This window comes from Lissotriton helveticus, chromosome 5_1 (genome assembly GCF_964261635.1).
Source record: "Lissotriton helveticus chromosome 5_1, aLisHel1.1, whole genome shotgun sequence".
Classification (NCBI taxonomy): Eukaryota; Metazoa; Chordata; class Amphibia; order Caudata; family Salamandridae; genus Lissotriton; species Lissotriton helveticus.
The window spans coordinates 1,770,578,818-1,770,606,802 of record NC_136065.1 but is presented as its reverse complement, the minus strand read 5'-3'; the positions used below and the strand labels follow the sequence as shown (position 1 = coordinate 1,770,606,802).

The 27,985-nt window shown below is 49.9% G+C and overlaps 1 protein-coding gene across 5 annotated transcripts in view; it reads right to left on the bottom strand.

The window, feature by feature from the left end:
* The window catches only part of KANSL1 (KAT8 regulatory NSL complex subunit 1), a 1,096,983-nt gene that overhangs the window by 56,392 nt on the left and 1,012,606 nt on the right, over window positions 1-27,985 (bottom strand). The gene's annotated exons all lie outside the window — the stretch shown is intronic.

The window sequence follows — 27,985 nt, the reverse complement described above, 5'->3', positions numbered from 1 at the left end:
ATGAGGGCTCTGGGGGCACGAAAGCTGAACGGTCATTCCCGGGGAAGGTCTTCCTGGTTACCAAATGCAATTGCTGCTAGATGGATGTCCCCCTGTGTCTCCTATCATGTTGGGGTAGTGGCAAGTGTCTCCTGTCATGTTGGGGTAGTGGCAAGGAGTAGACTGGTGCATGCAACAGAAACAGGTGGTCTACAAGCTCAGAGGATGCCGCACAGACAGGTTTGAGGGAAGTGGCAGGGTAAATCTGCTAGAAATTGTATTAGGTATAGAATTTTGGTGGTGCTTTTATAACTGTGATGTACCACTTTAGAGTTGCTGATTTGTGTAATTGCTGCGCTTTCTACTGTATTGAGATGTATGGGTGTCAATTGTTTAATTTGACCACTTTTGTGATTTAAGACCAATATAATCTGTTCATCAAAAAAAACAAAGTTTATGTTCTCTATTGGTCACATTCTGGGAGATGGAGAGGCCGATAGTGTTGGAGAATACGCTCTAATCGAAATGCGTATACAGTGAGATGAAGGCATATAGTGTCTTCGTCTCGAGGTTCTGCTTGAAGATGATCTTCCACTATAATATCTGTGGTGCCTTGAAAGTGCTCTGTATCTCCTTTGATTTGAACAGCGGACGTCTGTTTCTTCCGTTACTATTTGCCACACCAAGAACGCAGAACCACTTACAGAAACTATGGAAACAGTGTGCAAAAAGATATTTGTGTGTCAAGTAATTATGAAGCCCAAATGAAGGTATCTCAATGACGAGAAAGGGATCTTTTAGGTGAAAACAAACCAGTTCACAGAACAGGGAGGACAGGAAGGAATCTGCAGCTAGATCTGTCTCCAACAGATAAGGCGTTACTGAAGATAAGTAACTTTTTCATCTGAGACATCTAGCCGTAGATTCCTTACCTTTGAATAAGATACCATTGTAATACCATCCTTGGAGGAGGGTCTGCAAACTGACCCCACTAAATGTCCTTAACTAGAACTAGCCAGTCTACAATAAGAGAGAAGAAAACTGACGCTGTTAGGAATTCAGGTGAGCAAAAGCATAGGCTACACCATAAGAACTGTGTTAAGGACCACAAGCAAGTGAAGTTGAAGGCATTAAAACGCATGCTAATAGCGTTACCCATAGGAGTGGAACGAAAAATGTGTCGGAAGATAATAGTCAATATAAATACTACTTGCTCTCGTGGTAAAATCTGAACTCATGTTTGACCGGAACTTGGGGCGGGCCTCCAGAACTGCAGAAAGCCATTGTTATAGCCAAACCTGCTATGTAAAATTAGAGAAAATAAGGTTCCGAGAACCCATCTCTAATGAGAAAGCACTGATCAATGTTGGAACAGATATTTGTTGATGACAAAACTATTTATATAGAACTAGTCTTAGGAAACACACTGCCATAGATAATGCTACCACCTCTAGAATCATGTACAACGTACAGAGGCGGAAAAAAACAATAATTGCCTATATAACGACAAAAGTAAGAAATAAGTTACTTACCTGTAACTGCAGTTATCCAGTATTGGTATCTTTCATACACTCACATGCCTGAATCATTTCCCGTTGTCGTAGTGGGAGTCCCACGGTACAAATAACATAGCAGTAAGTAGTAAAAAAAAAAAAACATAGGCCTAATAGATGCAAACACGCATTGCATAGCCTATTAGTCTCCTTTTGTAAAAAGGACCAAACTGAAAAACAGAACCAATCAGAGACCAGCACCCTGTAGAACCTTCCCAAGAGAGGCTGAGTTCCTCAGATTTTCCAGCACAAGTGTGGTAAGTACCGTAGTATAGAGGAGGGTGGGTGCATGTGACTATGAAAGATACACTACTGGATAACTGCAGTTACAGGTAAGTAACTTATTTCTTATCCAGTATTGGGGTACCTTTTCATAGATTCACATGCCTGAATCAGAATAGTAAGCAGTGCCCTGAATGGATAATGGAAACTTATCCATAATCATATGCACACTTATAGCTGGTAAGCACTATAGTGGACGGTGGGTAGTGCTAATATATATAGCATAGTAATCATACTACATATGAGAAGTGATGGATGTAATACAAACATGTTCCATTACTAAGAAACAGATAAAGATACTATTTAGCTCAGAAAGTGTATTTAACAAAATCTACCAGTACATGGTAACAGGACGATACATACATATGTACATATACTCCTTATTCTTACAAAAAATGGTTTACCTTCGTGAAAAAGATTCTGTAGTACTGCCTGTCCAACAGCTGCATCCGCTCTGTGTGATGACTCAAGGCAGTAATGCTGTGCGAACGTGTGGGTTGTCTTCCACGTTGCCCCTTTGCAGATTTTGTCAACTGGCACTCCGGCAAATAGAGCAACAGAAGCGGAGACTGTTCTAGTAGAGTGCGCTCGTACAGTTCGTGATAAAGGCTTGCCAGCCTTGTCGTGGCAAAACTGTATTGCATTTGCTAACCATCTAGCTATGGTAGCGTTGGTAACTGCGGTTCCCTGGCAGTTTCGACCATAAGCAACAAATAACTTGATTTGCAGATCTGTGTTGTACGTTGTAAGTAAAATTTGAGACATCTTTTTATGTCAAGAGTGGGTAAGGAAAATGCTACTTACCAGTATGCATCTGTTCTTGGCATGTAGAGCTGCAGAGTTGCACACTGTTGAATAGATCGCCATCTAGTGTTGGGCTCAGATTTTTGAACTTGTTTTTGTCCTGAAAGTCTTTGGAAGTCACGAGATAGGTGACTCCTCCTTTGGATCACATTGCGCATGTCTCGCACTAATTAAGTTTGAGCTATTGGCATTGCTTAATATTGCAACACCAATTGCAACAAAAGTCTATAAATTTTAGGCCAAAAAAATGTGTATTTATTTTTGTAGCAATGGTGGCATGCTGCACTTTAGATGAATATGTTTAAAAGTAAAATGCTCCATACTGAAATTGCTACAATAGTTAATTGTGGATGCGAATTGATGTGTGCACTGATGGCTGTGTGCCTGGTGAAAGCATGCACTGCCGGCTGGTGGTGTGTGTGCCTGGTGAAAGCGTGCACTGACAGCTGGTGGTGTGTGTGCCTGGTGAAAGCGTGCACTGACAGCTGGTGGTGTGTGTGCCTGGTGAAAGCTTGCACTGACGGCTGGTGGTGTGTGCGTGCCTGGTGAAAGGGTGCACTCACGGCTGGTGGTGTGTGTGTGTGTGTGCCTGGTGAAAGCGTGCACTGACGGCTGGTGGGGTGTGTGTGTGTGTGTGCCTGGTGAAAGCGTGCACTGACAGCTGGTGGTGTGTGTGCCTGGTGAAAGCGTGCACTGACGACTGATGGTGTCTGAGCCTGGTGAAAGCGTGCACTGACGACTGATGGTGTCTGAGCATGGTGTGTGTGTGCCTGTGTTCGTGTGTGTGCCTGTGTTCGTTCGTGTGTGTGTGTGTCTGCCTGTGTTCGTTCGTGTGTGTGTGTCTGCCTGTGTTCGTGTGTGTGTGTCTGCCTGTGTTCGTTCGTGTGTGTGTGTGCCTGTGTTCATTCGTGTGTGTGTCTGTGTTCGTTCGTGTGTGTGTGTCTGTGTTCGTTCGTGTGTGTGTGCCTGTGTTAGTTCGTGCCTGTGTTCGTTCGTGTGCCTGTGTTCGTTCGTGTGCCTGTGTTCGTTCGTGTGCCTGTGTTCGTTCGTGTGCCTGTGTGTGTGTGTGCCTGTGTGTGTGCCTGTGTTCGTGTGTGTGTGCCTGTGTTCGTGCCTGTGTTCGTTCGTGTGTGTGTGTGCCTGTGTTCGTTCGTTCGTGCCTGTGTGCCTGTGTTCGTTCGTGTGTGCCTGTGTTCGTTCGTGTGTTCCTGTGTGTGTGTGTGCCTGTGTGTGTGTGTGTGTGTGTGCCTGTGTTCTTGTGTGTGTGCCTGTGTTCGTTCGTGTGTGTGTGCCTGTGTTTGTTCGTGTGTGTGCGCCTGTGTTCGTGTGTGTGTGTGTGCGCGCCTGTGTTCGTGTGTGTGCGTGCCTGTGTTCGTGTGTGTGTGCGCCTGTGTTCGTTCGTGTGTGTGTGCGCCTGTGTTCGTTCGTGTGTGTGTGTGCGCCTGTGTTCGTTCGTGTGTGTGCGCCTGTGTTCGTTCCGTTCGTGTGTGCCTGTGTTCGTTCGTGTGTGCCTGTGTTGGTTCGTGTGTTCCTGTGTGTGTGTGTGTGCCTGTGTTGGTTCGTGTGTTCCTGTGTGTCTGTGTGTGTGCCTGTGTTCGTGTGTGTGTGTGCCTGTGTTCGTGTGTGTGTGTGTGTGCCTGTGTTCGTGTGTGTGTGCCTGTGTGTGTGTGTGCCTGTGTTGGTTCGTGTGTGCCTGTGTTTGTGTGCGCGCCTGTGTTCGTTCGTGTGTGTGCGCGCCTGTGTTCGTTCGTGTGTGTGTGTGTGCCTGTGTTCGTTCGTGAGTGTGCCTATGTTCGTTCGTGTGTGTGTGTGCGCCTATGTTCGTTCGTGTGTGTGTGCCTGTGTTCGTGTGTGTGTGTGTGTGCCTGTGTTAGTGTGTGTGTGCCTGTGTTCGTTTGTGTGTGTGTGTGCCTGTGTTCGTTCGTGTGTGCCTGTGTTCGTTCGTGTGTGCCTGTGTGTGTGTGTGTGTGTGTGTGCCTGTGTTCTTGTGTGTGTGCCTGTGTTCGTTCGTGTGTGTGTGTGTGCCTGTGTTTGTTCGTGTGTGTGCGCCTGTGTTCGTGTGTGTGTGTGCGCGCCTGTGTTCGTGTGTGCGTGCCTGTGTTTGTGTGTGTGTGTGTGTGCCTGTGTTCGTTCGTGTGTGTGTGTGCCTGTGTTGGTTCGTGCCTGTGTTGGTTCGTGTGTGCCTGTGTTGGTTCGTGTGTGCCTGTGTTCTTGTGTGTGTGCCTGTGTTCGTTCTTGTGTGTGTGCCTGTGTTTGTTCGTGTGTGTGTGCCTGTGTTTGTTCGTGTGTGTGTGCCTGTGTTTGTTCGTGTGTGTGTGTGTGTGTGTGTGTGCCTGTGTTGGTTCGTGTGTGCCTGTGTTCTTGTGTGTGTGCCTGTGTTCGTTCTTGTGTGTGTGCCTGTGTTTGTTCGTGTGTGTGTGCCTGTGTTTGTTCGTGTGTGTGTGTGCGCGCGCCTGTGTTCGTTTGTGTGTGTGTGTGTGCCTGTGTGTGTGTGTGTGTGTGTGCCTGTGTTCGTTCGTGTGTGTGTGTGTGCCTGTGTTCGTTCGTGCCTGTGTTGGTTCGTGTGTGCCTGTGTTCGTTCGTGTGTGCCTGTGTTGGTTCGTGTGTTCGTGTGTGTGTGCCTGTGTTCTTGTGTGTGTGCCTGTGTTCGTTCTTGTGTGTGTGCCTGTGTTTGTTCGTGTGTGTGTGCCTGTGTTTGTTCGTGTGTGTGTGTGTGTGTGTGTGCCTGTGTTCGTTCGTGTGCGCCTGTGCTCGTGTGTGTGCCTGTGTTCGTTCGTGTGTGTGTGTGCCTGTGTTCATTCGTGTGTGTGCCTGTGTTTGTTCGGGTGTGTGTGCCTGTGTTTGTTCGTGTGTGTGCCTGTGTTCGTTCGTGTGTGCCTGTGTTGGTTCGTGTGTGCCTGTGTTGATTCGTGTGCGCCTGTGTTGGTTCGTGTGTGCCTGTGTGTGTGTGCCTGTGTTCGTTCGTGTGTGTGTGCCTGTGTTCGTTCGTGTGTGTGCCTGTGAACGTTTGTGTGTGTGTGCCTGTGTTCATTCGTGCCTGTGTGCCTGTGTTCGTTTGTGTGTGTGTGCCTGTGTTCGTTTGTGTGTGTGTGTGCCTGTGTTCGTTCGTGCCTGTGTGCCTGTGTTCGTTCGTGTGTGCCTGTGTTGGTTCATGTGTTCCTGTGTGTGTGTGTGCCTGTGTTCTTGTGTGTGTGCCTGTGTTCGTGTGTGTGTGTGTGTGTGCCTGTGTTCGTTCGTGCCTGTGCTCGTGTGTGTGTGCCTGTGTTCGTTCGTGTGTGTGTGCCTGTGTTCATTCGTGTGTGTGCCTGTGTTCGTTCGTGTGTGTGCCTGTGTTCGTTCGTGTGTGTGTGCCTGTGTTCGTTTGTGTGTGTGTGCCTGTGTTCGTTCGTGCCTGTGTTCGTTCGTGTGTGCCTGTGTTGGTTCATGTGTTCCTGTGTGTGTGTGTGTGTGCCTGTGTTCTTGTGTGTGTGCCTGTGTGTGTGTGTGTGTGTGTGTGTGCCTGTGTTCGTTCGTGCCTGTGCTCGTGTGTGTGTGCCTGTGTTCATTCGTGTGTGTGTGTGTGTGTGCCTGTGTTTGTTCGTGTGTGCCTGTGTTCGTTCGTGTGTGTGCCTGTGTTGGTTCGTGTGTGTGCCTGTGTTGGTTCGTGTGTGTGTGTGCCTGTGTTCGTTCGTGTGTGTGTGTGTGCCTATGTTCGTTCGTGTGTGTGTGTGTGCCTATGTTCGTTTGTGTGTGTGCCTGTGTTCGTTCGTGTGTGTGTGTGTGCCTGTGTTCGTTCGTGTGTGTGTGTGTGTGTGCCTGTGTTCGTTCGTGTGTGTGCCTGTGTTCGTTTGTGTGTGTGTGCCTGTGTTCGTTTGTGTGTGTGTGCCTGTGGTGGTTCGTGTGTGGGTGCCTGTGTTGGTTCGTGTGTGGGTGCCTGTGTTGGTTCGTGTGTGCCTGTGTTGGTTCGTGTGTGCCTGTGTTGGTTCGTGTGTGTGTGTTTGTTGGTTTGTGTGTGTGTGTGTGTGCCTGTGTTCGTTCGTGTGTGTGTGTGTGCCTGTGTTCGTTCGTGTGTGTGTGTGTGTGCCTGTGTTGGTTCGTGTGTGCCTCTGTTGGTTCGTGTGTGCCTGTGTTGGTTCGCGTGTGTGTGTGCCTGTGTTCATTCGTGTGTGTGCCTGTGTTGGTTCGTGTGTGTGTGCCTGTGTTGGTTCTTGTGTGTGTGCCTGTGTTGGTTCGTGTGTGTGTGTGTGTGTGTGTGTGCCTGTGTTCGTGTGTGTGCCTGTGTTCGTGTGCCTGTGTTCGTTCGTGTGTGCCTGTGTTCGTTCGTGTGTGTGCGTTCGTTCGTGTGTGTGCGTGTGTTCGTTCGTGTGTGCCTGTGTTAGTTCGAGTGTGCCTGTGTTAGTTCGCGTGTGCCTGTGTTCGTTCGTGTGTGTGTGTTCGTGTGTGTGCCTGTGTTCGTGTGTGTGTGCCTGTGTTCGTGTGTGTGTGCCTGTGTTCGTGTGTGTGTGCCTGTGTTCGTGTGTGTGTTCCTGTGTTCGTTCACGTGTGTGTTCCTGTGTTCGTTCACGTGTGTGTGCCTGTGTTCGTTCGTTCGTGTGTGCCTGTGTTCGTTCGTGTCTGTGTGCCTGTGTTCGTTCGTGTCTGTGTGCCTGTGTTAGCGTGTGTGTGCCTGTGTTCGTTCGCGTGTGTGTGTGCCTGTGTTAGTTCGCGTGTGTGTGTGCCTGTGTTCATTCGTTCGCGTGTGTGTGTGCCTGTGTTCATTCGTTCGTGTGTGTGTGTGCCTGTGTTCGTTCGTGTGTGTGCCTGTGTTCGTTCGTGTGTGTGCCTGTGTTCGTTCGTGTGTGTGCCTGTGTTCGTTCGTGTGTGTGTGTGTGTGTCTGTGTTCGTTCGTGTGTGTGCCTGTGTTCGTTCGTGTGTGTGTGCCTGTGTTCGTTCGTGTGTGTGCGCGCCTGTGTTCGTTCTTGTGTGTGTTTGCGCCTGTGTTGGTTTGTGTGTGTGCCTGTGTTCGTTCGTGTGTGCCTGTGTTCGTTCGTGTGTGCCTGTGTTCGTTCGTGTGTGTGTGCCTGTGTCCGTTTGTGTGTGTGTGTGTGTGTTCCTGTGTTCGTTCAAGTGTGTGTGCCTGTGTTCGTTCGTGTGTTCGTGTGTGTGTGCCTGTGTTCGTGTGTGTGTGCCTGTGTTCTTGTGTGTGTGCCTGTGTTCGTTCTTGTGTGTGTGCCTGTGTTTGTTCGTGTGTGTGTGTGCCTGTGTTTGTTCGTGTGTGTGTGTGCCTGTGTTTGTTCGTGTGTGTGTGTGTGTGCCTGTGTTCGTTCGTGTGTGCCTGTGCTCGTGTGTGTGTGCCTGTGTTCGTTCGTGTGCGTGTGCCTGTGTTCGTTCGTGTGCGTGTGCCTGTGTGTGTGTGCCTGTGTTCGTGTGTGTGCCTGCGTTCGTTCGTGTGTGTGCCTGCGTTCGTTCGTGTGTGTGCCTGTGTTCGTTCGTGTGTGTGTGTGTGTACCTGTGTTCGTTTGTGCCTGTGTTCGTTCGTGTGCGCCTCTGTACGTTCATGTGCGCCTCTGTCCGTTCATGTGCGCCTCTGTACGTTCATGTGCGCCTCTGTCCGTTCATGTGCGCCTCTGTCCGTTCATGTGCGCCTCTGTCCGTTCATGTGCGCCTCTGTCCGTTCGTGTGCGCCTCTGTCCGTTCGTGTGCGCCTGTGTCCGTTCGTGTCTGCCTGTGTCCGTTCGTGTCTGCCTGTGTCCGTTCGTGTCTGCCTGTGTCCGTTCGTGTGTGTCCGTGTGGGTCCGTGTCCGTTCGCGTGGGTCCGTGTCCGTTCGTGTGGGTCCGTGTCCGTTCGCGTGGGTCCGTGTCCGTTCGCGTGGGTCCGTGTCCGTTCGCGTGGGTCCGTGTCCGTTCGGGTCCGTGTCCGTTCGCGTGGGTCCGTGTCCGTTCGCGTGGGTCCGTGTCCGTTCGCGTGTGTGTGTCTGTGTGGGTCCGTGTCCGTTCGTGTGTGTCTGTGTGGGTCCGTGTCCGTTCGTGTGTGGGTCCGTGTCCGTTCGTGTGTGTCCGTGTCCGTCCGTGTGGGCCCGTGTGTGTCCGTGTCCGTCCGTGTAGGTCCGTGTCCGTCCGTGTGGGCCCGTGTGTGTCCGTGTCCGTCCGTGTAGGTCCGTGTCCGTTCGTGTGTGCCTGTGTCCGTTCGTGTGTGTCCGTATGGGTCCGTGTCCGTCCGTTCGTGTGTGTCCGTGTCCGTTCGTGTGTGTCCGTGTGGGTCTGTGTCCGTGTGTGTCCGTGTCCGTTCGTGTGTGTCCGTGTGTGTCCGTGTGGGTCCGTGTCCGTGTGGGTCCGTGTGGGTCCGTGTAGGTCCGTGTCCGTTCGTGTGTGCCTGTGTCCGTTCGTGTGTGTCCGTATGGGTTCGTGTCCGTCCGTTCGTGTGTGTCCGTGTCCGTCCGTGTGGGTCCGTTCGTGTGTGTCCGTTCGTGTGTGTCCGTGTGGGTCTGTGTCCGTTCGTGTGTGTCCGTTCGTGTGTGTCCGTGTGGGTCCGTCCGTGTGTGTCCGTGTGGGTCCGTGTCCGTGTGGGTCCGTGTGTCCATGTGGGTCCGTGTGTCCATGTGGGTCCGTGTGTCCGTGTGGGTCCGTGTGTCCGTGTGGGTCCGTGTGTCTGTGTGGGTCCGTGTGTCTGTGTGGGTCCGTGTGTCTGTGTGGGTCCGTGTGTCTGTGTGGGTCCGTGTGTCTGTGTGGGTCTGTGTGTGTCTGTCTGTGTGTGTGGGTCCCTGTGTGTCTGTCTCCGTCTGTGTCTGTGTGTGTGTGTGTGTCCGTGTGTGTGTGTCCGTGTGTGGTTGTTGTGTGTGTGGTTGTTGTGTGTGTGGTTGTTGTGTGTGTGGTTGTTGTGTGTGTGGTTGTTGTGTGTGTGGTTGTTGTGTGTATGGTTGTGTGTATGGTTGTGTGTGGGGTTGTGTGTGGGGTTGTGTGTGTGGTTGTGTGTGTGGTTGTGTGTGTGGTTGTGTGTGTGGTTGTGTGTGTGGTTGTGTGTGTGGTTGTGTGGTTGGTTGTGTGTGTAGTTGGTTGTGTGGTTGGTTGTGTGTGTGGTTGTGTGGTTGGTTGTGTGTGTGGTTGGTTGTGTGTGTGGTTGGTTGGTTGTGTGTGTGGTTGGTTGTGTGTGTGGTTGGTTGTGTGTGTGGTTGGTTGTGTGTGTGGTTGGTTGTGTGCGTGGTTGGTTGTGTGTATGGTTGGGTGAGTGATGGTTGTGTGCATGGTGGTTGTTGTGTGTGTGTGATAACTGCGGAGAAAGAAGGGTTTTCACGGAATGCTTTATCCTTCCTTTTATCCCCCCAATAGTCTCATCAGCTGAAAATGTCCCAACAGCCTTCGGCAGCGAGTCACTGCTTGGGTGTTACACGTGGAGCTCACGCTTATCACTGCCTCGGTGCTTTACGCAGTCTTTTATGCAGACCTTGCGCTAATCACTGCCTCGGTGTTATATGCAGACCTCGGCTAATCACTGCCTCCGTGTTTCACGTAGCGCTCGCGCTCTGCCCGCCACCCATCCTGCCCCCTGCAGAGTCAGATAACTAGCAAGAGACGGTGACCATAGTTCCCGATTGAGGCTACAGACATAAAGCAGTCTCCTTGAAAGAAATTCCAAAAAAGACCGGGGAAGTGTGATAAACTCGCCAAGGTTATATATGGTTCATGATGAGGGCGAGAGAAAAAAAAATGGCGAGCCCGATATGGAGTCGTCACATCCCCTGGTTTTGAGAAGTGCAGAGTCAGGACCCGGTGCAATTAAAGCCCTGGTTATGTCTGTCGTCACGTTCAAATTGTTTCGAAGTTTCCTTGGAGGACACTGAACTTCCCACACTCCTCTGGAGGATAAGACTTGGACACTATTAAAATACAAGGATTACAATAGCTGTTCGCGGTCATGCTAAGACCACAGCTGCACTTTCTAACATTACACAATGTTAAATTTGAAAACTAGGTTGGCTACAGCTTTCAGCATAGCGCCTCTTGTAGCTACTCAACAGGGAGGGGGTAGGCTGAATATGAGTACAGCACCTCCTGTGGGCGAAAACCGGAAGTTCAGGAGCGTCACGCCTGTCGGGGGGCGGGACTTCCGCCTTCTGCAGGAAGCCTGCGCTCACGGAGTGGCTGGTCCAGAGGAGCAGTGATGACGCAGGGCTCCCATGCCTGAGGGAGAGCCCCGCGGTGGCTGCAGAAGTAAGGATGGTCAGGAGTGGCGGAAATGGCCGCCGATGCAAGTGCGGGGCTCCCCTGAGTGAGGGAAGCCCCTGCGGAGGAGATGACACCAGGGGAGTCCTGAGCCTGACGGAGCCTGTAGCAGCGACAAAAGAGCCCGGTGAGTGGCGCTTAGTTGTACCGTGGGGGTTGGTGCGTGCGTTTTTTTAGTGATTGAGTAGGCGTGCACTGGCTGGGGGAAGCTGCAACGTGTGTGTTTGTGCGTGTGCGCGTGAGCATTCAAATAATGCTATTGCGGGAGGCTGACTTGCCTCGGAAGCGGGACAGGAGATGTGCACAGCGCGTGGCTGTACGTGCGCGGACACCTGCTCAAATCGCCAAAAGCTCTGCGCGTGCCCATCTCCTGTCTCACTTCCAAGGCAAGTCAACAACAATAAGCCTCGCTGGCGACAGCGCTTCGTACGCCAGGCTTGACCTAAAAACGGGAGTAGAAACCTTTCCTCCTCTATGAAAAGGGCACTTTTTCTATTGCTCTCTTTTGAAGCACAATCTTCGCTTCCCTCGAGTATATGTAGATGAGAGGGGGGGCTGGGGAGGGGGGGGGGGGGATTGGGTAGTATCTGAATAAACTCCAAGGTGTGGCCGTGGGATACGATATCTAGTACCCATTTGTCTGAGGTGATTTAGCGCCACTGGTGTAAATGCATGGAGAGTTTTGCACCTTTTAAGAGGAGAGGCGCACTCACTGGTACCCTATTGAACTTGTTGCTTGCGGCCGGAGTCACGGCCTTGGGATGCTTACCTTCGTCTTGAGCCTTGTCAAGATAAACGAGCTGTAGTTGGTTGGCGGTTATATTGCAGATATCCTTGTCGTGGTTGGTAAGACTGATATGTCTGGGAACGCTTGTAATTACTTTTGTAGTTTGAGAAATCCCGGCCACGAGCTCCACGAAAGGGAACCTTGTGGTACTGAGGTCCCCAGAACTCTTGCTGTGTCGGTATCTTTTTTGATCACAGTCAAAGCTTCTTCAATGTGGCCGCCAAAGAGGCTATCACCATCGTAAGCCATAGCCAAAATCTTGGATTGCACTTCCAGGCAGAAAAGTGCTGCTTTCAAGCCACCCGTGACTCCGCAAGACAGCAGCACTCACTACCTGCCTAAAACTGGAAGTGGCAATGTCCATAGCAATATCAATCAGCTCCGAAGCTGCTCTTTCACCTTCAGTGATGAGTTTAGTAAACTCATTCTTATTCTCTTCCGGGAGGAAGGATTTAATCTCCCCTACATCAGACCATAGCTGACGATCATATCTGCTCAGGATTGCCAGGGCGGTTGCCGCCCTTATGGAAATCGCTGCCATCGATGAGAATTTCTTTCCGATGGTGTCAAGACGTCTAACATCCTTATCAGGTGGGGAGGTAATAGGAGCAGACAGATTCTTAGAGCGCCGCTGAACCGCCTGAGATTACAGAATTCGCCTTGGGGTGACCTGTTAGACAAGCAGGAGAGTCCTCAGGGGCTGTATACTTTTTATCCAGTCTCGGCAGAACAGGGATACAGAGGCTGGTGTTTTCATCACTTTCACACCTTCATGCCAAATGTGATCGATGATAGGTATTGACCTCACACTTATTCTTGATTTTTCCTTAAGTCATACAGAAAGCAGTCTTCCTGATGTACAATAGTTGGTAGGTGGAGCCAAACAGGAGGTTTCCATAATATTATGGACAGGGCTGCTATGTCTTCAGGAGGTGAATCCAAAGGGCAATGATGTGGCGGTGAAGGCGTTGGCACTATGTAATCATTCCATTCGCCCGCGGGTGTCTCAGGGTCAGGAATCTCTCTGTCCTCCTGCTCTTCATAAGAGGTAGGTGGGTCCTGCTGTTGGAGGGGGGCAGGCGGAAGGGGCTCCATACTGTTGGTAGTAGTGCTCCTCCTCAGCATAGTCAACATCCTCTTGACATTTAACATTCAGCTGTGAGGGGCTATAAGCCGCTCCAAATTGACCCTCGTCGTCGTCAGTATCTTCAACGTCCAGAAGATTGCTGGGAGGTAGAATGAAATCTTTGGAGTTTTAAAGTCCATGCGTTCCCTCTTTTTAAAACCGGTGTTGAACAACTAGCATACATGACTGCTGGTGAAATTTTCGCCGTTGACGGATCCACCGCTGCCGGTGGTGGTATTGCCGGTAGTCTGTGCGGTCGACGATGGAGTCGTTGGCGATGGTTTTCTTGACGACGAATGCTTGCTCATCGACGGTGCAGTCGATGTCGAGGCTTTAGGTTTGGATATCCTGACGACCCTTGTCGTCATGGATAAAGGTAATGTTGAAGAAATAGATCCTTTAAGACTTGCTGTTGAAGTTATCGTCGTCAACGGTCTGAAGATGACATAGTTGAAGTTTTTGAAGTAGCAGGTAAGGCTGTAACATTTGAGGAGGTTTTCTTAGCAGATTTGGTTTTAGAAGTACCTGCATATTGAGGGGATGAAATCCCTGAGAAGACTGTTTTTTTCTCCTGATTAATGGATTATTTTGCCAAGTGAGATATTTTAGGTTGTTTCCTTTTCTCCTCAGGCGACCTCTGTCTCTTATGAGACTTAGAGGCAGTATCACTTTCTGCATCTGAAGAGGCGTCCTTCGACCATAATAAAAGCTGTTCTTCTCTATCCCTCAAGGTTTTAGTAGGGAAAGTGCGGCAGATCTTGCAGTGCCTTGCCTCATGCTTTGGATGAAGGCAATAAATACAGTCTTTGTGGGCATCATCAATGTGAAGATTTTTCTTCCCACAGGACTGGCAAGGTCTGAATAATCCCTTAGAATCAGAAATTATCCTGATAAAGTATAAGATGTACACTTACCTGAAATCACTGAAGAAACTGAGCCAGGCTCAGGGAGACTTCCTTACTCAACGAAGTGCGGTGAAAATCTGAGGAACTCAGCCTCTCTTGGGAAGGTTCTACAGGGTGCTGGTCTCTGATTAGTTTTGTTTTTCAGTTTGGCCCTTTTTACAAAAGGAGACTAATAGGCTATGCAATGCGTGTTTGCATCTTTTAGGCCTACAGCTTTTTTTTCCTACTTACTGCTATGTTTTTTGTACCGTGGGACTCCCACTACAACGAAGGGGATTGATTCAGGCATGTTAATCTATGAAAGATACCCCAATACTGGATAAATATATACACGCACACATCTCTATCTAAATATCTCTCTATATAGATCTCCATCTATATCTCAATCTCACTACATCTATATATCTATCTATCTTTCTAGGCCATAGTCAGAAGCAGTAACTCCAATGATGTCAAATATAAATGAGGACTGAGCTGAGTAACCAGCAAGATAGTACTAATATAAGAGAATGGAACGTGTGGAGGACAGAACACACCCAAGTAATGGCTGCTGAAGCATTTAAACCAATGCTAGCCTACTGAAAAGCCCACAATCAAGACTCTGACTGTGAGACAGCGCCCTCTTTCAGAATGGTTGCCCTCACTTTTTGCTGAACTGCTGATGTACTTTGACTGAGTGTGCCGTGGGCTCCTGCTAATCAGGTACCGAGGGTCTATGTTTTTTCCCAAAAACTGCATTGAAGACCAAACCCAATTGGCACACAGGTCAGTCCCTGGTAAATGGTACCACAGGTACCCAGGTCACTGTGACCAAGGAAGGCCGCTAAGGGCTGCAGCACTTACTGTGCCACTCTTAGAGGCCCTGTACCTTTACACTCTTACACTGCCTTTGCAGGCTGCGTGTTTTGGTGCAGAACAAAGTGAAGAGTCGACATGACGTCATGCCTACAACCCACTGCCCTGGAATAGATCAGCCACTCCTCTAGCTGGGTGCACTATACCAGCGGTGAGCGTGCATGAGCCCTGTACCCCTACAGTGTCTAAGCCAATTCTTAGACATTTTAAGTGCAGTACTACCCTTAAGAGTATATGGTGCGGTGAGTTTGTCATTTCGAACTCCACAGTACCATAAGGGCTGCAATGATATGTGAAGTTTGGTATCAACCTTTTCAGCACATTAAACCCACACTGATGCCAGTGTGGGATTTAATGAAAAATGCACAGAGGGCCTCTTAGAGATGCACCTTAAAAAATGACCTACCACTATTGTCCAGGCTGAGTGGCTGCTCCCCAACTGCCACCAACAGACATGTTTCTGGATCCCTGGGTCGAGTGCATGCAGCTCTCGGGGGTCTGAACAATGCACATCCTGGGACGAGATGCCAAGCTTGAAAAGCGTGGCGCCTTTGTGAGCTTCCCCAGGCCTTTTGCTGCTTCCAGCAACTGGTCCCCACCAGTACTGACCCCCACTTTAGGCGGGAGAACCAGCGGGGAAAACAAGTGAGGAAGGGAGGTGTGCCCACCTTTGCCAACCCCACCCCTCAGGTGGGAGACGCAAGGTGAAGCACCACTCTCAGTCCCCGCCATCTTGCCGATGGCGGGACCCAGCCAACCATAGTGAAGCATATGCCCCCCTCCCACTGGAGGCTGGCATAAGAAATGCGTTACTTACCTGTAACTGCAGTTATCCAGTATTGGTGTCTTTCATAGATTCACATGCCTGAATCATTCCCCGTCGTCGAGACGGGAGTCTCCGGTACATAGAAAAGTAATGTCTTATAGACATACATAGAGAATAGTAGGCCTAAAGGCCTCACCTTAGTAACATATCCATGTCCTTTTGTAAAAAGGACCAAACTCTAGAGAAGAGCCAATCAGCCATCACCTCCCTCTAGAACCTTCCTGGCAGGAGCCAAAGTCCCTCAGATTTTCGTACGCACTAAGCTAAGTAGGCGTGACACAGAGTTAGGTGAGTCCTTCCAGGGGAGGCGGGAGGGTTGCATGTGAATCTATGAAAGACACCAATACTGGATAACTGCAGTTACAGGTAAGTAACGCATTTCTTATCCAGTATTATGGGTGTCTTTCATAGATTCACATGCCTGAATCAGAGTAGCAAGCAATGCAGAGTGCACATTTCTGATTAGATAAGACACATCATGCGAGCATGAACCATCATTAGACCTCCACAATAAGTATTACTAAAGAAATGTGCACACCAGAGTAGGATGGAGGGACAGAGGAAGGCTCACCTTACTGAAAAGATGGCGTAACACTGATTGTCTCACTGCTGCATCATTCATCAGCTCTGTATCCAGGCAGTAGTGCCTAGTGAAGGTATGCGGCAACTTCCATGTTGCCGCCCTGCAAATGTCAATGACTGGCACCCCTACAAAGAGAGCTAAAGAAGTGGACATGGCTCTCGTGTAGTGCGCTCTCACTTTGGAATGCAATGGCTGTCCAGCTTGGTCATGACAGAAAGCAATGGCTGCAGAAATCCATCTGGAGATGCTCTGCTTGGCAAGCGGTAGACCTTTCCTAGGTCTGCTGTAAGCTATGAATAGCTGGTTAGATTTCCTGAATGTTTTTGTTTTGTCCGTGTAAACTTCAAGCATCGCTTGAGATCCAAAGAAAGCAGCGATCTCTCAGTTGCCGTGCTTGGGTTCGGAAAGAAGGAACGCAGAATCACAGGTTCATTTAGGTGGAAGTCCGACGGGACTTTTGAGATAAACCTAGGATTGGTTCTCAGGATTACTCTGTCGTTATTAAACTGTAGAAAAAAGATCCTGGATAGAAAACGCCTGTAGCTCACTGCCCCCCTTGCAGACGTGAGCGTCAGGAGGAGTGCTGATTTCCACGAGGCATACTTTAGGTCAGCACTGTGTACTGGTTTGAACGGATGTTTCATGAGCTGATTAAGAACCACATTGAGATGCCAGGCATGTGGCAACATCCTTACTGGTGGGAAAGATCTGTATAATCGTTTTAGAAATTGCTTAATCAACCCGCTTGACCAGAGCGATGGACTCGTTGAAGTTCTTTATAACAAGATATTGCTGCTAAGTGTACTTTAATGGAGGAGTGGGCTAGGCCGACTGTGCCAGATGTAATAGATAAGGTAATATTTGCTCCGGTGATGTGGAGAAAGGCTGAATTCCGTGATCTGCACACCGAACACAAAAGCGCTTCCATTTCAGGGAATACGTCTTGGTCGTGCTATCCGCCCTTGCTCTGGCAAGAATGTCTACAGTCTTGTGGAATATTCAGATTGTGGAACTCTCTGAACTCAGGAGCCAGGCGACTAACCTGAGAGACTTCAGATCCGGATGTTGAACTTTATTGTTGTTCATTGTAAGCAGAGAGAGATACTGCCGCAGGTGGACCGGCGGCTCCAGGGATAGACGGTGGAGCTCTGTGAACCAATGTCGCCTCGGCCAAGTTGGGGCTATTAAAATTAGAGTACAAGGCTCCACCTAAATTTTCCTGAGGACTCTGGGAAGCATCGGGAATAGCGTACGCAACGACGTTGCGCCATGCGATGGAAGATGCATTCCCTAGAGACCCTGACTGGGGATGCCAACTTGCGAAGTGTGGGCATTTGGCGTTCATTGTCGTCGCAAATAGATCGATTTGCGGCGTGCCCCATCTGGAGAAGATCTGGTCGATAATTTGTTGATCTAGCTCCCACTCGTGTGACGATGTTTTCTGCCAGCTCAACACGTCGGTGAGCACATTGTCCGTGCCTGGGACATATTCCGCTCTTAGCGTTATATTGTGGAGTATGAGCCAATTCCAGATTATTTTTTGCAACTCGCGATAGTGTGTCAACGAGCGTGTACCTCCCTCTTTGTTGAGGTAGTGCTTAGTTGTGGTGTTGTCTGTCCGGATGAGCACTAGGGAATGTTTTATTCTTGGCAGGAAAGCTTGAAGGGCCAGGAAGACTGCCCACAGTTCGAGCAGATTGATATGTAGTTTCTTCTCCATAGGAGACCACTACCCGCTTATCTGTAGCTCTTGCAGAAAAGCTCCCCAGCCTTCCAAGGAGGCGCCTGTTGTGACAACATGAGGAGCAGCCGGAAGCAGGAATGACAAGCCTTGAGCGAGGTTTTGAGATGACATCCACCATTGCAGGGCTCCGACCATCTGAGGATTCACTTTTATGTGGTCGTCGAATGACCCTGTGCATTGGACCCACTGCTTCGAGACCTCCTCCTGTAGATTTCTCATTCGTAGTCGACAGTGAGGAATCAGGAGGATACACGCTGACATCATCCCCAGGAGGGATTTGAAGAGACGGACTGTCAAGACTTTCTTCGAGGCTACTATAGCAGCTAGTGCAAGGGGCTTGTACATCCTCTCTCTGGATGGGAAAGCTTTTGCTGACCGTGTGTCCAGGGTTGCACCTAGGAAACTGATGCACTGAGAAGGTTGTAGGACCGATTTTTCCTGATTGAGGGTGAGACCCTAGCAATCGAAAAGCTTTAAACAGGAGTTGGAAGACCTGGACGCGTCTTCTAAGGATGGAGTCCTGACCAGCCAGTCATTCAGATACGGAAAGACATGGTGATGGCACTGTCTGAGATATGCCGCCACCGGGGTACGACATTTCGTGAATATGCGCGGTGCAGACTGGAGCCCGAAGGGCAGAACGCGAAACTGCAAGTGTCTGCCCGCTACTGCAAATCGCATGTACCTTTTTGTGATTCCTGTGAATTGAGATATGGAAATAAGCGTCCTGTATGTCTAGGGACGCTCTAAAATCCTGCTGTTACAGTAGTTGCAAGACCTCCTGGATCGTTACCATGCGAAACGACTACTTCTTAGGAATTTGTTGAGGGCCCTAAGGTCCAAGATTGGTCTCCACTTCTTGTCTTTTTTCTGGATCAAAAGAAGCCAGAATAAAACCCTTTTCCCTTCTGAGATGGAGGTACTCTCTCTATTGCTCCATTCTGCAGCATAATCGAGATCTCTCATAGAAGCAGCCATAGATTTTTGTTATTTCCGCTGTCCTGTACCTTAAAAGAACGACCTCCCAAAAGAGGATTGCTTGTTTTGTTGTTGTTGGCGCTGTTGGTATTGCGGTCTACTCTGGCCTGAAGGGCAGGAAGACCTGTATTAATAATTTCCTCTGTAGGAAGACTGTCCTCTTCCTCTATTTATACCACAGGACAGGTTCTTATACTGAAGAGGGCCCAAAGGTCTCACAGTGTCTGCTTCATCAATTTTTCGTGCCAAATAGTAACTGGCTAACATATGGCATGTCCAAAATCTTTGTTTGCACCTCAGGACGGAAAGAGGTTGCCTTTAGCCATCCTTGGAGCCGCAAGACTGCTGCTCCAGCCAACTGGCAGAACCCTGTCACAGCGCTATCCATCGCGCAGTCTATAGTTTCTGACGTCGATGCTTCATCATCTAGCAGAATCCTCTTTACTTCCTCTTTGGATGCATCTGGCAAGTCTGACAGCTATGGGGCTATATGTGCCCACAATTGCCTATTATAGCGTCCCAAGAGCGCTAGGGCATTCGCGGCCTTTACCGTCATTGCCGATATTGAGGAAAACCTGTTCCCAATGTTGTCCACTCTTCTTACCTCCTTACCAGGAGGAAGCGACAAAGGGGCTGAAGGATTCCTGGAGGTCTTCTGGGCCGCATGTGTCACCACGGAGTCCGGCTTAGGATGCCCTGTTAAACACGCGGGTGCTGTATCTGGCGCCCTATACTTCTTATCCAACTGAGGGATTACTGGTGATACAGAAGAGGGGTTCTGCATGACCTTTACCCCTTCTGACTATAGGTAATCAATAATCAGTATTGACCTTACTGCCTTCTTGAGAGGTTCTGTGAAGTCATACAAGAAGCAGACCTGTTCTTGAGAGACCATTGAGATCTTAAAACGTTGAGCAGCCCTCTCTACCACATTATAAGAGATTCCAAAATTGTCGGAATTTCCCTCGTCGACGGGTTCGTCGACGAGATCGGCGTCATAGACTATGCCGTCGTAGACGAGCAGTCAGACGAGGCGACATCATTGACGATCTGTCGTAGACGAGGCCGTCGATGACGAGCCATCGTAGAGGAGCAATCGTAGATGAGGCCATCGTAGATGAGGCCATGGTAGACGAGGCCATTGTAGACTAGGCCATCATCGACGCCATAGACAGGCCGTCGTAGACGAGCAATCATAGACGAGCAATCATAGACGAGGCCGTCGATGACGATGCCGTCGTAGATGAGCCATCGAAGACGAGCCCTCGTAGATGAGGCCATCGTAGACGAGACCATCGTCGACGCCATAGACAGGCCGTCGTAGACGAGCAGTCATAGACGAGGCTGTCGTCGACGACGCAGTCGTAGAAGAGCCATCGTAGACGAGGCCATCGTAGACGCCGTAAACAGGCCGTCATAGACGAGGCCGTCGTCGTCGACGAGCCGTCGTAGATGAGGCCATCGTAGACGAGGCCATCGTAGACGTGGCCATCGCAGATGAGGCAGTCGTCGATGCCGTAAACAGGCCATCGTAGACGAGCAGTCAGACTAGGCCGCCGTCGTCGACGAACCGTCGTCGACGAGCCATCGTAGACGAGCCGTCGTCGACGAGGCCATCGTAGATGAGGCCATCGTAGACGAGGCCATCGTAGACGAGGCCATCGTAGACGAAGAGGCTGTAATAGGCAATGATGATGGTTTCTTTGTCGACGATCCTGTTGACGATGTTGGCTTCTTAGTCTTTACCTCAGGAGGAATAGAAGACGCCTTCCTGAAGGGTCCTATGACCAGAGGAGGTGATTTTGACGGCTCAGAAGTCGTCCTTTTTACATGATTTTTCTCCAAAAGCAAGTCCTTTACTCTCCTTATTCACAGAGTGAGGAGATTTTTAAGAACTGCGCCCAGAAGACCCATGAGTGGTCTTTTTGAGGGCATTCTCAGGATGTTCCCCTGAGGAATGAGTCTGAGGGGATTCTCTTCTCTTTTGAGGTCTCCTAGACGTTGAGGATAACGCCTCATCACGGTCACTGGAGAAAATAAAAAACCTCCTTTCTGGTCTTAGTGTTTGACACCATATTAAAAAATCACCCTTCACAACCTCTCAAAAACTTACTTGAGAAAGTGTGACATACCTTGTAGTCTTTGGCCTGTACCAGACCTTCTTTAAAGAATGTATTTGAAGATAATCCATAGTAGTAAAGAATCCTTGACAACAAAGTCATTTAATGAAGTGAAAAAACACAGAATCTGAGCAGAGCTCAGAGGAGACTCCCTTAGCACAATGTGCGGTAGAAAATCTGAGGGACTGAGGTTCCTGCCAGGAAGGTTCTAGAGGGAGGTGATAGCTGATTGGCTCTTCTCTAGAGTTTGGTCCTTTTTACAAAAGGACATGGATATGTTACTAAGGTGAGGCCTTTAGGCCTACTATTCTCTATGTATGTCTATAAGACATTACTTTTCTATGTACAGGAGACTCCCGTCTCGACGACGGGGAATGATTCAGGCATGTGAATCTATGAAAGACACCCATAATACTGGATAATAGGGAGTGTACTCACCCCAAGAAAGGGACAATTGGTCCTAACTTTTATTTACCTGTAACACCCCTAAATCTAGTATTTAGGGGCACCCCCAAACCTTGCCGTCTCAGACAAGCAACAACCAAGCAAAAAAGAGGGAGGACCGAACAGCCATGTCAAAGCAAAGAATAAGGACGCCCACTGACTTGACCCCAGCCCTACCGGCCTGTCCCCACCTCAAACCTGCAGAAGCAAAACTGGTGTGTCCTGCAGCTAGCAACCTCAAGAAACCAGAGGACCTGCCCTGCCCAAATAAAAGACTTTGCCTCCTGTGAACACTGGATTTGTTCACCCACAGACTCCAGCTCTGGTAAAATCGATTAATCTGCACCACCCTGAACCAGTCGCCCACAGCCTGAGTTCGGGTGGCTCAAAAAGCACAAGGAGGTCTCCCAGACGATCCAATAATCCCTGACTTGCATCAAGCAGATACCTGCAGCCTCAATCCAGAAAGTCCCCACGACCAGGAGCTGGTAAGATTATCAGACCCTAAAAGACACCCCTGCACCAGACGACCTTGGGTGTCCTAATCGACAGTGTCTAGCCAACCCCCAGCATCCCAACTTACCTATCCAAGTGGTGGTTGCTCCCTGAAGACCTCGGTACTAAAGCCTGCAGTGTGTTTGCAAACCGAACAATCCCCATTTAAAGTAACAGGGAACCCAACAAAAGAGCACCCCGCCGCCCTAGTGCCGTTGAGGGTGTACCTTTGTTGTCAACTTGAACCCTCATTTGCCCTGAGTTTAAGTCCAGGAGCTTTGCTCCCACAACCTTGTGGCCTGCTCGTAAGCAGCCACCAACCAGAGGCCCTCTATCCCCTCCCCCCATTGGATAACACTGGGCCTCAACACTCTGCACCCGGCCGCCCTAGTGCCACTGAGGGTGCTTTGAGTGTGCATCCTCGACCCAGAGTCTAACCTCAGAAAACAAACTACCACAACCAAGTACTTACCTGAACCGATAACACTATTTTCTCCCTTAGTAGAACATTGGTTGTTTTCTATGAAAAAGTTTTTAAGTGTGGAGTTGGAAAATCTATAAGGCTCTAAAACTGTATCCAAATAACCAAATTTCTTTTACTTACCTGTTTACAGGAGATGTCCCAGTGTAGTATCCAGGTATACTACACTGTGCATGAAAAGTAATATGCAAAGTAATTAACATGACCTGCTATTGAAAAGTTATTACAAAGTATATGTACAATATTTCAACGTATTGCATTACCAGTAATTCTACTGAAACCAAATGATCTATAGCATAGATCGCTGCCTAGTGTTGGGTCCGGATGATTGCACATTGTTGTCCTGGAAGAGTCTTCGAAGTATAACGAGATAGGTGGCTCCTCCCCTGGACTACAGTGCGCATGGGCATCGACTCCATCCCCAGATTGTTTTTAGCCATTGTGGCAAAGATGGAGTGTAACAGTGTGAGCGATGGCCATGCTAAGAGAAAGTGTAAATTCTGCAGCCGCTTCAGGCGCCGGGGAGGAGGGCGGGCGATATGAATGTCAGCAGCCCTACATGCCAAGAACAGATGCATACTGGTAAGTAGCATATTCAGTTCGAGGTATGTGGGCTGCTGAATTCATATCTATAGCATAGAATATATAGCAGTCCCTCCATTAGCGACAGCCGCCTGTGCCAGCTGCAGACATCTGAAAAAGTGTTTTAAGAACAGCCTGCCCTACAGCTGCCTGCTGCTTGGAGTGCACATCTACACAGTAGTGTTTAGTAAATGTGTGTGGGGTAGACCATTTGGCTGCTCTACAAATGTCTTCCAAAGGGATATTTCCGAGGAAAGCCATGGAGGCCCCCAACTTACGGGTGGAGTGGGCTCTGGGGGTGGGACCGTTAAAGTGCGCTTAGCTTTTTGATTGCAAATTTGAATACACTTAACGATCCACCTGGCTATACCTGCTTTGGAAATGGGGTTGCCTTTGTGTTGGGCACAAAAGGCAACAAAGAGTTGTTTCGTCTTCCTAAAATCTTTGGTTCTATCAATGTAGTACATTAAAGTTCGTTTGACGTCCAGAGTGTGGAGCATTCTTTCAGCCACCGTCTCTGGATTTTGGAAGAACACGGGCAGTTCAATAGTTTGATTGACATGGAACTGTGAAACCACCGTAGGAAGAAATTTAGGGTTAGTGCGCAGCACCACCCGGTTGGAGTGAATCTGAATGAAAGGTTCTTGTACCGTGAGCGCCTGGAGCTCACTAACACGTCTCAGTGACGTAATGGCTATTAGGAAAGCTACTTTCCACGTTAGGAATTGAAACTCGCACGAGTGTAGAGGCTCAAAAGGTGGACCCATCAGTTGGGTGAGTACCACATTAAGATTCCACTCAGGAGCAGGAGGGGTCCTGGGAGGAATGACACGCTTGAGCACTTCTAGAAAAGCTTTAATGGCAGGTACTCGGAAAAGGGAGAGATGCTGCCGGTTTTGGAGATAAGCTGCAATGGCGGATAAATGTATCCGAATGGAAGCATATGCCAGATTGCATTTGTAAAGATGCAGCAGATAACAAAATGATGATGATGTTGTGCGTGGACGCGTCAAGCGGGTCAATGTTGTGTTCCACGCAATAAATGACAAACCGCTTCCATTTTGCTGCGTAGCATGCTCTGGTGGTGGGCTTTCTTGCCTTCCGTATGATATCCATGCAGTCAGGAGGCAAGTTGAGGTAGCCAAACTAAGACCTCAGGAGCCAGATCGCTAGGTTGAGCTGTTGCGGATCTGGGTGCTGAATGTCGCCATGGCTCTGCGTCAAAAGTCTGGGTGTGAGGTGCAGCCTTTGATGCGGTACCACGGAAAGTTCTAGAAACGTGGTGTACCATGGTTGCCGGGCCCACGTTGGAGCAACCAGGATGAGCGTCATCGAGTGTTGCTTTAGCTTTTGTGCCACCAGCGGTATTAGAGGCGCTGGGGGAAAAGCGTACGCAAATTTGCATGACCAGTTCATCCATATCGCATTGCCCTGCGACTGTGGGTGCGGGAATCTGGCGGCAAAGCTTTGGCATTTGCCCTTGTGGCGAACAGGTCTATCTCTGGATGACCCCACTGCTGGAAGTACGGGTGGAGCACTGATGGATGCATCTCCCACTCGTGCATCTGGTGGCTGTACCTGCTGAGCAGATCCGCCATCTGATTGTCCTTGCCTGGGAGGTGTTCCGCCATGAGGAAGATGTTCCTCTGAATGGCCCACTTCCACATGCTCTGAGCCAGATGAGACAACTGTGGAGAGTGTGTACCTCCCTGCTTCTGAATGTAGTACATGGCTGTCATGTTGTCCGTCCGGATCAACACGACTTTGTTGCACAGATGTACCTTGAATGCCTTCATCACCAGGAAGATTGCCATTAGCTCTAAGTGGTTGATGTGCTCCCCAACCCTGTAGAGAAGCGTCCGTTGTTAGGATGATCTGTTGAACAGGCTCTTGGAACGGTCGGCCTTTGCAAAGGTTGTGTGGATTCCACCAATGCAGAGAGATGTATGCCCGACCGGTCACCAACACTAGGTCTTTCAACTGGCCATGAGCCTGATTCAACTGACGTGCCAAGCACTCTTGAAGCGGACGCATATGTAGTCTCGCATGCGGGACTATGAAGATGCAGGAGGCCATCATGCCTATCAACTGCATGAACACTCGTGCTGGAAGCGAGTGTTGCGGTCTGAATTTCTGGATCAGCGACTGAATGCTGTTGATCCTCACAGAATTTGGCTGAGCTGTGGCTGCCAGAGTATCTATTGTTGCACCCAGATACTGCCGCACATGGGCTGGCTGAAGGTGCGACTTTGGATAATTTAGCGAGAAACCCAGATCGTGAAGGTGAATGGTGTGGGACATGTTGGCAGCGCACTGCTGGGCTGACTTTGCTTGGACAAGCCAGTCGTCCAGATAAGGGTAGACGTGAACGTTTTGTCTCCTGAGGTGCGCTGCCACTGTCGCCAGGCACTTTGTGAACACCCTGGGCGCTGTGGTCACTCCGAAAGGGAGGACCTTGAATTGGTAATGCTGATTCTGAATGGTGAATCTGAGGTATTTTCTGTGTGACGGATGTAGTGGAATGTGAAAATATGCATCTTTTAGATCTAATGTTGAGAGGAAATCCCCTTGATTGAGCAACGGAAGAACCGCTGCAGCTTGAGCATATGAAAGTTTTCTGAGAGAATGTACTGGCTCAGGGGCCTGAGGTCCAGAATGGGTCGCAGGGATCCGTCCTTTGGGATCAAGAAGTACAGGGGGGTATACTCCCGAGCCCTGTTGCTCCACTGGCACAAGCTCGATTGCCCCTTTTTGCAGCATGACGAGCACCTCTTGCTGCAATAAGTGCAAATGCTCTGTTGACATAAGACGGTGCCTTGGTGGAATGTTGGGTGGAGTGGACGTTAACTCTAGACAATAACCGTACTGTATAAGTTTTCTGACCCACCTGTCTGTGGTGATGGATTTCCAGACCGGCAGGAACTGTTGGAGTCTCCCCCCGACAGGTGTGGTATGGTCGGGGGGCAGTGACAAGGCGTCACTGTTTGTTGGTGGCGGAGGATCGGGAGTTGTTGTTTCCACGACCTCTGCCCTTGGTGCTGTTGCCGCGATAGCCGCCTCTACTCTGCTTGTTGTAAGAGGTTTGTGCACCACCTTTCGTGTACTGTGTTTGCTGGGACATCTGGCCTCTGGAAACACCTCTATTGCCTGAGCGACGAAAAGTACTACCCCATAACTGCTGGGACTGGAGAGCCCCCATGGACTTCGCAGTCTCGGTGTCTTTGTTTATTTTTTCCAGGGTGGTATCCACCTCAGGTCCAAATAAGTGATCAGGGTTTACAGGCTGATTGAGGATGGTGGTTTGTATCTCTGGTTTGAACCCGGAGATTCTGAGCCAGGCCTGATGTCTCAACATCACACTTGTGGTAATGGCCCTGGTCGCGGTGTCTGCTGCATCCAGTGCACATTTAATAAAAGCATTTGAGATGAGCTTCCCTTCCTGAATGAGCATCTCCGCTGCCTCCTTATACTCGTCTGGCAAGTGTTGTAACAGGGTCTCAAGTGTATCATAGTGTGCCCTGTCATATCTGGCCAAGAGGGCCTGAGTGTTAGAAATACGCCAGATATTGGCCGCTTGAGCCGCCACCCTCTTCCCTGATGCTTCTAGCACTTAAGACTCTTTGTCAGGGGGAGGAGCATCAACAGTAGTTTGTGAATTCGCCCTCTTCCAGGCATTAGAAACAACTAGAGAGTCCAACGGCAACTGGCCCTTGATGTAGGTAGGGTCGCCAGTTGCCGGCAGATATTTCTTTTCAATTCTGGGGTTTATAACCCTGGCACGTGTGGGTTCTTTAAAAATGTCTGCAGCATGTTTCAAAACCCCCTTCAGCTTTGGCAGAGTTTTGACAGTCTTTTCAGACGTGGAAAAGGTATCAAACAGAAAATCCACTTCAACAGGGTCAGCATGCAGCTGGACGTCGTGATTTTTAGCTGCCCTCTCAATTAGAGCATTAAATGCCGCTGAATCCTCAGTAGGCGAGGTTTTAACAGTATATACTTGAGTGTCCGGGGCAGTTTGCGGATCCCCTGGGTCCCCAGCATCTGCCCATAAGTCATGGTGATCTTCAGGATCAGTGTCAGCAGGGAAGTTGTACTCTTCATCCTCTCCTTCCCCAGCCTCCACATCAGAGTAAGTTGGTGAGGTTGGAGCAGTGTCCTGAGGCCGTGGATAAATAGGTTCAGTCAGAACTGGGGAATCCGTAGAAGCCTTTTTCCTCTTCAAAGGAATTGTGTAGGACTCCAAAAGCTGTGCCTGCGTGATCTTTCGCTTGTAGATGGAAAGTTAACCGGTGTCGGCGTCCATAAATTGCTCTGACGGCTCCTCCATCAGGGGTTGTCGGTGTTTTGTGCCTTCAACTGCAGGTGGTGGCGGCGGTCCCGTGGACACCTTCTTGGGCGCGTCGTCGACCATTCTGGGCGCGAACACCTTCGGCGCCACTTTCGGCGGCAGCGTGAATTGGATCGGCGCCGTTGACTTTAGCGGTTTTGCAGCGGGCTTCGGGGTGGAAGTGACCGCGGAAGCCTTGTTCCTGATGCGTTGCAACGAGTCCGATACCTGCTGCGTGAAGGATGTGGACGGTTTCGTCGACCCGACAGGTGTTCTCGATCCAGCAGCATGTGCAGACTCGAGTGCGACATTACTTTTGGCCTGGTCCGGGCGACGTGCTGGGTCGACAGCCTTTGGAGCTTCAAGTTCTTTGGTTGTGTCGACGGCCCTTGGCGCCGATGGTTTCGGGTCGGCGGCCTTGACAACCTTTTTCGGTGCCCCAGTCTTCGGATCGACGCCCTTGTGCGACTTCGGTTCGACGCTCTCGAGCGACTTCACCGGATCGACAACCTTCTTCGGCTGGCCCGACATGTCCGAAGACGTGGAGGCGACCAAAGCGACAGGCGTCTTCTGTGTCGACGGCGTCTCTATCACTTTCGGTTTGGTCGAGACCGAAGCTTTCACTTTCGGTTTCACCAATGGCGGCTCCGTAGTAGGGACCGTAGGCGAGACCGTGGATCCAGGTGCAAGATCTTGGGTAAGGCCATGTGGCGATCCCTCGACCTGAGCCTTAGTGATTGTTCGAACGGGGCATAGCTCTTCCCCATAGCTATCTTCCGTGGCCCCATAGGCCTCATTGTCGTCTCCTACCTCGTCGACGACGTCTTCTGTATCGAGCATTTCTACGTCTGCGTCGTAGTTGGAGTCGATCTCCGCCGCTGGAGTTGAAATCGGCTCCCGATCTTCCTGCTCGTCTGCTTCTTCCCCTTCGAAAAT